The sequence below is a fragment of the Daphnia pulex genome, chromosome 1, assembly GCF_021134715.1.
Source record: "Daphnia pulex isolate KAP4 chromosome 1, ASM2113471v1".
Lineage (NCBI taxonomy): Eukaryota > Metazoa > Arthropoda > Branchiopoda > Diplostraca > Daphniidae > Daphnia > Daphnia pulex.
In genome coordinates, this window is record NC_060017.1 from 1303130 (window position 1) to 1314368 (window position 11239).

Genomic DNA, 11239 nt, shown 5'->3' on the forward strand with positions numbered 1-11239 from the left:
CTGTCAGAATTTGAATCGTCGGCGGTTGCAAGATATCGAAAAAGTGGAGCAAGACGATTGCGTTCTTGTCTTTTAGAAACATTCAGCTTTCGTCTTTTCGGGGGAGGATCCATATATGCTGTCCGAAATTTTTAAATTTACCAAGATAATTTTTACATTAAGGACAACAAAAATGAATATCTTGTTCACCGTTTATTCTTAAAGAAAAATTTCTCGAAGAGATACTTTGAACCGGGGACACAATTTGGAGATAGTATATTTAACATAACCAATAAGTCTTGAAGCGCTGTCTTAGTGAGGTTGTGTCGAAGAAAGAAGGCAAAAACCAAGGATAAGATCTGAACTTTTGTACAGTATGATTGATCGTTTACTAGTTCATTGTTGCTGGGAAAATCTGACTCTTGGTGTGTGCCAAATGAGTCATCTAAAGATTCGAAAAAATAACCGTCATTGATATCGTTATCCTCGTTCTCATCATAAGTTGGATTTCTATTGATTTTAATAAAATGACTGTGGTTATTTTTGGGTGGCAAAAATTAATTTCCTAATGCGGTTGTACTCGTTCCTGATGATAAACTGCAAATCTTCGGTGCATCCATAAGTTTCGTTATTTGCGCCATCGAGAAATACATTCACCAAGGCTTTAAATTCTCCCTTGTCCATCTCATTATTATTGTCATGTCCATCGATAAAGCCTCTATCCTCGAAGCAGCTGCCCGTTTTACAGTTAATCTTAACCCGGCTCAAAACCCACGGGAAACAAACACTTTTAGGTCCATAACCAAGGTATAGCCTGCTATTTTTCCACGTAAATCTCAAAAGGGATTAATTTCTTTGGTATACACGAAGTTTATTGAAACCTAATTACAATTCGTTTTGTTTAATTTTCATCTAAAATGAGGGAAAGACAATTAATAAGGTAGGCTGATGAAATTTTTGCTGTACAAAGGAATTTGCGAAAATATTGTTTAATAGGACTGACTCGTATTAGTCTCAGTATAGTAGAAGTCCTTGATAATGAAATTCATTAGATAGGGTGTTCAAAGAAGTTCAGTTGCTACTTTAATATATGTTCCAAGAAATTTTAAATTTATTTCCGTGCAGAAAAGAAATGGAGAAAGATAACACGAGAGAATGTAGACATATAACATATTACACAAACATAAAAAAGCAGAACAGGGTCTCCGTTGACGTAAAAACTGTTTTGACATCCTTGGAAAGGTGATTTATTTTTACGTGACGAAGTCACAGGATAATATTTTCGTTAGAATTAGGTCTAATTAATGTAATCTGACACAATTGAACCAAATAGAACTTGATTTTACTTAATTAAACGATTTTTTTATGTCAAGACTGTTTTTGACAGTCAAAACTGTTTTTGACGTCTAATACAGTCTTGTCGTCAAATAAGTCTTGACGTTAAAAACAGTTTTGACACACAAAAGTTAGGTTAAATTAGTTAGGTCATTTTAGGTTATTTTAGGTCATTCAGCGCTGTTGAACTGACGTCAAGGGAGACCAGGCAGAAAAAGCAACAGCAACTTTTCAACGTACGAAACGTAGAAAATTCAACTCTTCCATTAAAGCAATGATTGTGCCAAATGCTGCAGTCAGAATTCTAAGTGTCACCAGAAAGGACATAATTTTAAAAATTTGAAAACATTTTAACGTTTCTTAATGTCAATCCAAACCCCGCAACTTCAAACATATAAAAAATAGGGCCCCAGGCCTTTTGAAAACTTGAAAACAAACCAAAAATGTAGAAAGAGAAGAAGGAGAGAAGGGAAAAAACATAAAGTAGTAACCTTTCAAACGTAAAAGAATCCATCCTTTTCTATTAGAGAAATAGTTGTACAAATTTCTACAGTCCCAAATCAAAGTAATGTCATGAGATAGGAAAATATTTTAAACTTAAAAACATTGTGAGAATTTTCAAGATCACTCAAAACCACAAAGGAGGATAACATAACACAATTGTGTGATGTGGTATGGAGCGTGATTGCAAGAAGGTGGAAGGCCGTGAAAAAAGGGGGAATAATAAAATAAGGAAGAGAAACGGGCGCCGATCCAAGGCACGCCTTGGCTTCGAAGGATATAAGAATGCACTTAAGACCTCATCTCGTACCCTCTATCCTTACCTCATATTACGAAAGAGTGTACACGAGGGGAGGAACCACCCTTTAGCGTCGCCCATCATTCAGCGACTCGAGAAAGCCAGAATGATTTGAGGTAAAAGAGGAAACTAGGAATTTAAGAGACATGCTGATCCATAACGGAAGGGGCTCCTAAAAGTCCAGGGGTAAATAGTTTTTCTTTTTTTAAATTCCAGGCCTAGCAAAAAGGAACCAAAAATTACGGAAACTTCCACTAGAAGCTTGACGCTTGATCTTAGAAGCTTGATCCAAGTTTGTCCTTACAGATTGGTAACAGCTGCGAGACGAGCTCGCCTTTGCTTTATTCCTTTCGTCCAGGCAATAGAGACACGCTGGCCACCACCAGGATAGTTGGGCGTCGTTTGGATACGGAACGTTCACATAGTGAACCAGTAAAACGTCGGTATTCTGTTAATTTGGGTTGTTGGATGTGCGTGAAAAGTCATTAACTAGGAGGTAGTCTTAGGAACATCACTGACTGATTTGAAATCGTTACCTTAAAAAATTCACTTGGACAGGCGTTATCTAAGATTATGGGACCTTGGAATAAGATTGAACGGTCTGTTATTGCTTCTGAGGAGGCTTTTGAAGTTTTTGGTAAGAACATGATTAGGGATCGCTCTTCCAACTTCATGCACTACAAGATGGAATAATATTTTTGACAGTCTAGTGGCCTCCTTCAAAACTTTAAAAGTCTCGAGGTAGTCAACAAGTTATTATCCTCGCTGACACTTCCGCTATTTACAAAAGAGGATATCGAACTACTGATTACTGAACGAGTATATGGAGGTTATGAAGCCACTCGTGTTGACAGTGACAATGAAGAAAGTCAGATCCGTCTTCAACGTCATTTCCGCTGTACGTGTCTCACTTTAAACCTATTAGCCATGAACGACGTAAATAACATAGTGAATCAATGATTTTAAAAATAGAAGAAACAGCTGGATACAAAAATATCTTCCATCTGGAATAAACAAAACCGTAACTCGGTAACCTCCGAAAACATCAAAAAGATCACGGGAGAACCTGTTCATTATTCATAATGCCACACGCTGAAACAGTTACTATAATGCACAATGTAAAGTGAAACATTTCGTAACTAAGAAATATGAAGAACTTCAAAGTTCAAACAGTTTTTGATCATTTTAAAGTTAAAAGGATGAAAACAGCGGAAGAGGATATTCTCAAAGAATTCGTCAAAGTGATGAAACCAATCGCTGATACCCTGTATGTTTTCCAAAATGAATAAAAAATATCTGTTGGATGTGTTTTACCAGTTTTAACTGTTTTAAAAGTGAAACTAATTGGTTTCCAAGAAGAAAAAAATTAACGAATTGGGTGCCTCTAATCACGTGCTTGATCGATGGTGTTGAAAGAAGATTTGATAAGTTATTTGATGGCGACTTTATGTATCTTGCAGCAATCAGCGACCACACTTTAAGTTGACAATTGGATTCCCGAAGAAAAAAAGTGTACGACACCGACCTCCAGACGCAAGAAGTTTAAAGACGTGGAAATAATGCTACACTTGAGTAAGGAGCTAAGGACTAATTAGAACAGAACCCAATGCAATTATATTTCATTATGCTAGTTTGGTCATTTATTTTTATTTAATTTCTTCAGTAGAACACAAAACAGCCATATAACGATGGGAGCTGCAGTGATTTTTCGCCGCCACAAGTAAAGAAACCAAAGAAGAAAAGATTCTTCGAAGGATTGAAAAAGAGGGTCTCGACCGATGTTAGTTAAGTAGAACGATTTTTTAACGTATGTAATGGTGGATCCCTGGAAGATCTCCATAATTTCCCACCTGTAAAAAAATGCTGCCAGTGTAAGATCCTTCGTGCTAGCTAAGTGATAAAGTATGTGTATTTCTTAATTACTTTAATTGTATTAAGACAAGTTGGTGTCATGAAGCCTTCTGTTTTTGTTTACGTAAATATACAGATTTGAAATGGCATGTTTTAGTACTGGAGCGGTGAGCAATTACGCGAATGCGATCAATTTTTTGCGAGAGGAGAGCTGTTGTTCCACTCAGTTTTGAGCACTGAGCGAGAAGCTCTGAGCATGCTCTCAAATCAATGAGCTACTCCCACCTCTGCCCATGGGTAATTTGTTAAGTATTGACTATTACAAGGACATCAGTAGCAAAAAGTAAAAGCTTAACTACCTTGGCGTTAAGGTTTTTTTTACTTCTTGATTAAAAAAATTAATGTGATCACATAATGTTTTTTGTGTTTTATCATGAACGAAAATGCTCAAATTGCTGTTTTATAAAATACATTTTTAGGGGTTTATCGAAGAAAATGTTTTTGTTAGGTTTTTTTGCTGTCCGTTTACGTATTTGATGACCAGTTGTTAAGTATTGACTATTACAAGGACATCAGTAGCAAAAAGTAAAAGAACAGGGACAATTTCTTAAAGACAGGAAACACAGTTGGTGCCGAAGGTATTACAAATCTGAAAGTAAGTAAACAAAAGTAGAAGAAGTTGATTTGAGAATCAAAAATACGTTGTTAAAGAGAAGGCTTCAACGAATGAAGAAAGGAAATGCAGAATTGGGTTGGATTTGTTTTTTTGTCAGCAGGATATATCGAAAAGATACAACCATCATGGCAGACTTAAGTTACTTAAAATTGATCAATAAATAATGATAAAATTTAAGATATTGATAGTATTTGCTAATGCCGATGACTTAGACGAGAAGAAAAGTCAGTGTGGTTATACACTTTGCAGGGGCAATGACCTTCGGCATTCAAATAAATTAAAAAAAAAACACTGCTCCTTCATAACAACCCTCTCACTTGGCATGCACCAAGAAAGTGGTAAACCACAATTGAATTTGATTATCCCTATTGCTAAGCCATCCAGTGAACGACAAATAAACAACAGAAATGATCACTGCGCAATGACATCTGGAGGTCAAAGATGATGAATGATGGAAATCTAGAAAATGCGGGAAATACAATGAGTGTCAAAATTTCAACTTGATCTCGGTCTTCGGGACGAACTCTACCGACTTTCATGGGTAAGACGGTTAGGCGGTAGGGTTTTTCCATGTGACACTATAGGCACAGTAGCGCTCGTGGTGGTGGAGGGCTACAACACACTGTCGGTGTAAACAAAGCAAGCTCGAAAGTTTCAATAAAGTTTAAGTGAAGTTTCTTACAGTTGATTTATTTACTTCTTGTAATAGATAGGGATTTGCTCAAAAATTCTTTGGCCTGGCACCGAGCCACCAAAGCCAAAAAGAAAAAGTTATGGTTAGAACAGGAACCAGTAATTTAAAACGTTTAGTGGAATTTTTTCCGAAGCTATGGCAGAGGCCGAGGATGAAATTACAACCAATCAGATCAACTTTCATCAGCTTATAATCAAGAAAGTGCTAGAGAAATAACCCCGAATTATGATAGGTTTGTCAAAATCACATTTGTGCAGTTTAAAAAATGTTTTATTGTTACAGGCTAGTGAGATTGCTGTGATTACAAAGTTCAATCATATTCAAATTCTAAAAAATATATATTGAGGATAGAACAAATGAAATTAATGCTTGCTGAGCCAAAGTGCCAAACCACTAGCTTGTCGTGGTAATAGCAATATGAAGTGTTATAGATGTCATTCTGCTCAAGGGTAAACATCATATAATATTTATCTTTCCTTACTCCGCTTTTTTAATTCTTTTTTCTCTTAATGCCTAGTCATGGAATAAAAAAAGCTGTTAGAAAATGTGGTGATTTCAAAAAATGGTGAAGTAAGAAGCTTTTGTTGCGGAAGTTAAAAAAGCTATTCCTGGGGTATGTTGCTGGTTACGTGTTCACAAACGTAATCGGTAAACACTATGTTTAATTTATCTTCTTGCAGACTTAAGGAAACACTCCATGGTGGTGGTTTCATGTAAATTAGTACTAAATTTTTCACCTAATTTCTTTTTTGTTACTCTGGAAAGTTCTTCAATTTCCTCGAATGAAAACCTTTTTAAATTTTTTTTCTAGAAACCAAGACATGTATGTAGAATATCGTAGTATGGTAGTGTAAAATGCAACAATTAAATTTATATTATTATTATATTAGTTTTCTTTCTAGATAAATATTATAATGGAATTCATAAAAAAAAGTTGCACAAAAGGCAACCACACATACTGTTGGGAATATAATCAATTCCCAACAGCTGACGACTCGGATCGGCAAACTCGCTTGCCAGCAAAATTAAAAGACTATTACACTACCTACGAAAAGTTTTGAAGCTCGCACGTTTCCAAACTTTAGGTACCTACTGTGTATTAGAGGTCCACATAGGTGACCCCCTGTGCCACCGTTTACCCCGCGATCAGCCATAGTTACTTACTTATTATTTTAAGCCATTCGTATTCATTCTGTAAATTACCTTATGTACAATAACCAACGCATAGAAAGGAACTAAAGGAAGAACTAAAGTGAACAGAAAGGAACTCATAAGTGTCGCACATTATTTTATTGAGTCTTAGGGGTGTAAAGGGCCGAAATTCCAATTGCATTACAAACATGTTCCTTCAAGCTACTTTTTGAATAAGTTTGGAAAAGATTTGTGTTGACTTCCTCTCCTTTTGTGAATTGTGGATTCAAATATTATTTTACATTTATATTTGAATTCATTATTCTTTCATTGAAGTAAAATTACAATTCACCCATTTATTAGATCTTAGTGTGTAGATCAATTTTCTAGCGTAGTGAATTTTACAATAAGTGTTTATTAGTATTTCCTTTCTCACGCAACGTGAATTCCCTGATATTTGTTCACATTGCCATAGTCTAGTAAAATCGTACATTTGTCATCTTGTGTGTCAGACGACGATGACAAAAAGCCGCCATATTTTCCAGGGTTGTTAATATCGCAAAAAATAAGTATTTCCGATTGCGATAGCGATATTGGATTTTTTTTTTATTGCCGACTATCGAACGATGAAGTTTCAAAAAAGTATCGGTGCGATAATCGCCGATAGTCGCCGATACTTTTTACAACGTTGCAAAATTAAAAAAAAAATTTATAAAATATTTGTCTGCATATTTTTTTCAAAAGAAGAAAAACTAAATTAACAATATCCCTTGTTTTCCATCGAGGACGTGGTATTTTAAAAAACTTGGATGAGCGAATACACCATGGAACGTGCTCATCCATTTTCAGCTGTAACTTAATGCTACTTTTAAGCAGTCTGCAGTTAAAAAAAAACTATCGCTATCGCGTCATCGGCGATGAAAACGCGATTATCGATCGATACTCATTTTGAAACCTATCGCGCGATAATCGCTCGAACAAAAAATTTCATTTCCGATGACGATTTCATCGTTCATCGCGGCGATATTAACAACCCTGATATTTTCTCTCATCCATTAATCTCTGGAACCTCCTTGCAGCCCCTGAGCATTTGATTCTCTTTGCCCCTAATTTGCATAAAAACAGAGAGCGGGAATTTTACATTTCCATTTCCAGAGAAATATTTTATATTCCCTTTCTTTATCTAAGAAAATGACAGTTTTCGCTCCGTTTCTTTGGAACTAGGGCGTAAGAGCCCGTTGTTAATATTTGTGTTGAGGGTGGATCTTCTTTCATTCTCATCTCATTTTACTCATTTGCATTCTTGCCAGCTTAAATTTCCGCCATTTTTGTAAGCTTTCAAGCTTAACACGTGGCAATAAAAGAATATATTTTTTTAAGGAGTACGGATTTTACCGGTCTTTACTAACTTTGTAGTTATTGTTTAACTTGAGTTCTGTTCAACCCAGACTCCTTCTCTCCTTCCTTGGCCAGTTATTTGAGTAGTAACTTTATCTCCGAAAAAGCAAACAGAGCAATAATAAATTGTTATGTTACGTTGCTATGTTGCGTTAAGCAATGTATGGCAAGTTAAAGATCAGGCATACAAAAAGACGCGTACGTAGAGACCTTACCTTTCCCTGCTCACAAGCTCGAATGCCAATTACCTCCGTGGCCCTCTGTCATAAGCGTTTGGTGAGCCATCTCTCACCACAAACACTATCAAATACATCACGATTCCTTCCGAGCCATCGCTTTTTGTATAATAACGAGAAACAGGGAGAAAAATGATGGCTTGACGAATACAACCAATGAAAGAAAAAAAAAAATGTTCGGCGATTTGAGACGAAGTGTGAGCAACTGCATAACTGTTGAAATTATTAGACAGAATGGCGGTTTGACATGAGTACACTTACTCCTTTCAGAACAAAGTTTTATTTAAACATATCTTACATGTTAGAGAAAATTTATATTCCATATAGTAACACGTAAAAGACACGTTAAATAAGACGAACCTGATGTGTTGAAGAAAAAATTCAGAAGTGAAGCACTTAGAGAAAAAGGAACAGTGCGCAAGGGTTTCAGCAACCGCTTGTCTTTGTTCCAACAATAACCAACAAGAAGATTTCTAGTATTCAGACACAAATAATTGAACGAACAGAAATAATTTTACGAGGAAGAATGGGTTACATAGATATGATGACCTTCGCCTTCCAAACACGAGCTCCTCGGCATGTACCGTCGGACGACGAATTGGCGGAATGTTGTTCGACTGACGCTGGGGAATGATATAGAAACTCCAGTAGTCCCACCAAGAAGTATTCTGACGATAAGTCTCTAGAAAGGTTCGTCTTTGCCCTAAATCAACGCCCGCAAATCTAGACGATGGAGGAGCAGTGGAGCCAAAAATCACTTTGGGAGCTGGTAGATTGGAGAGTATCCTCGTAAAATTACGTAAAGTAGAGATTTAGAATACTACACCAAGGAGATCGAGCTGTTGAAAAATCAGTATTGTTTAAGAAGCCGATTTCGATTATGATGGGCTCCACACGTACCTTCCACATCATCCAGTCTACCGGATGGATAAGAACTCCACAAACATTTGTCCAGTCTTTGATTGGGCGGCAAAATCAAGATTTGGTTCGAGCCTTAACGACGTATTAGAAACTGAATCCCATTTGAACCCATATAGTCCATCAGTTCTGATGAGATTTTGCACAGAATATACTGGATTGAAGACATTGAATATGCATTTTTAAATGTCGCGCTGCAGCTGGAACGCTGGAAAGGCTGGAGGGTCGGAAAGCCGGAAAAGAGTGACATTTGGCTTCAGTTCAAGTCCATTTTTGCTAAGAGTTAATATTAATAAGCATTTGCTTTCAGTTAAATCTAGTTTTTAAGGCATCGCGGAGTTGTTAAGATAGTAGCTTTACGTTGACGACTATCTTGGAGGAGACGAAGAGCCATCCACCATTACACGAGTTGAGGAGACGGACGAAATTTTTAAGGAGGCCCAACTCAACATGAGGAGCTGGAACAACAACGATGAAACAACATGCCATGTTTCTGAAGGAGAAAGAACTGAGTAACAAAGTGGTCGGCATTCTTTCTCCAACCTTTGCTTGACAGAAAAAAGGTCCTATAAATACAATGGTATACGGAATCCAATACTTTCAAGTTCAATCCAACATCCATTTTCACCGCAGTTGAAGATCTAGGCGAAAACGTCACGAAACTCAAGTTACTCAGCATTTTTAGCCTGAGTCTTTAAACCAATCGGTTTTTAATCACCTACAATTTTACTTTTAAAGATTTTTTATTAAAAACTTTGGGAGTGAGAATAAGTAAGGATGACGAAGCTCTCCTAGAAATCGCACAGTCATGGAGAATGGTGATGAGCGGTCTCAAGGAATTTGAGAATCTTCAAATTTCACGCTTGAAACCCACAACAAACAAGATTAACTCGGCATAATTTCATGTCTTTGGAGATTCCTCGGAGTCAGCCAATAGAGTTATCGCTTAAATAATCCAAAAAGAGAATGAAGAACCTTATGTTATTCTCCTAGTTAGCAAGACAAAATTCTCTACTGCTGAAAAAAAGTAATTTTACCAAGACTCGAATTTCTAAGTTTTCTTTAAGGCGAAAAAGTCAAAATATCTCATGATACTTAACACTGGAGGACTGTTTGTGGATCGGGCATCTTAGTAACACTCGACTGGATTCACAGGGATTCAAATCAATGTAAACCATTTTTCAGAAAGCAAGTTGAATCAACCACAAAGCTTTAAACCCAGATTGGTGGCGACATTGTGTTGGGATACAAAATCCGGCTGTTCTCGCCCGCGAGGAGCACCAGCACCAAAGCTGCTATACATTCGAAGCTGTAGTGAACGGTCCAACTTGGTTTACGAAAAAGAAGATCGAATTGACAGATTCTCTAGGAACAGAAACAGAAGCTGAAATCCAGAAGGAGATAGAAGCAGAAGCGAACGGCAAGATAGTCAGCGTAACAGCAGCCATCATCAATCCAGTTCAACCAATTGAATGACATCTGGAGAAAATATCCAAGTGGCACTATTGCGACGAATGGCCTGGATCCTGAGATTCATTAACAGTAGCCGAAAACAAGAACAGATTCCTCAGGATGAAATTCTTTAAGAAGCAGTCATAGTAAATGACAAAGAAATAACAATCGACCAAATGACAGAAAGCGAGTTGAACGGAGTGGAGCTACTTATTTAAAGACAGCTCCAAAGGGAAAGGTATCCCAAAGCATTGCATTCTCTTAAAGCCTAACTACCAGTTCATCCTCAAGAAAAGATCGCATCGCTTCTTCTAATCTGGATGAAAGAGACCAACTCATCCAAGTTTTTGGGAGAGTAACACTCACCCTAAGAGATCGGGAAATTTAACCAGCCATCTTTTGCCAGATAATCATATTGAATGAAATGGTGAAGAGTATGTTGGGAATATAATCTATGCACAACAGCTGATGACTCAGATTTGCCGGCAAACTCGATAACCCCGATATTTGAATGACTACTGTATTAGAAGCCCTCGATGAGTGACCCCTATGCCACCGTTTACCCCCCCCCCCCATTTGGCCATTGTCTCCTCCTTTTTAAAACTTACGTATTCATCCTGTAATTTAACTAGTGGCAATAAGCCAACGCAGAGGAAGGAACTTAAATCTAGAAGTGTCACCATTTCTTTATTGAACTTAAGGTTGTAATAGGGACGACACACAGTCTTGCTGATGGCTTATCGATTTCTGATCGCCCCTTAAATGGCGCT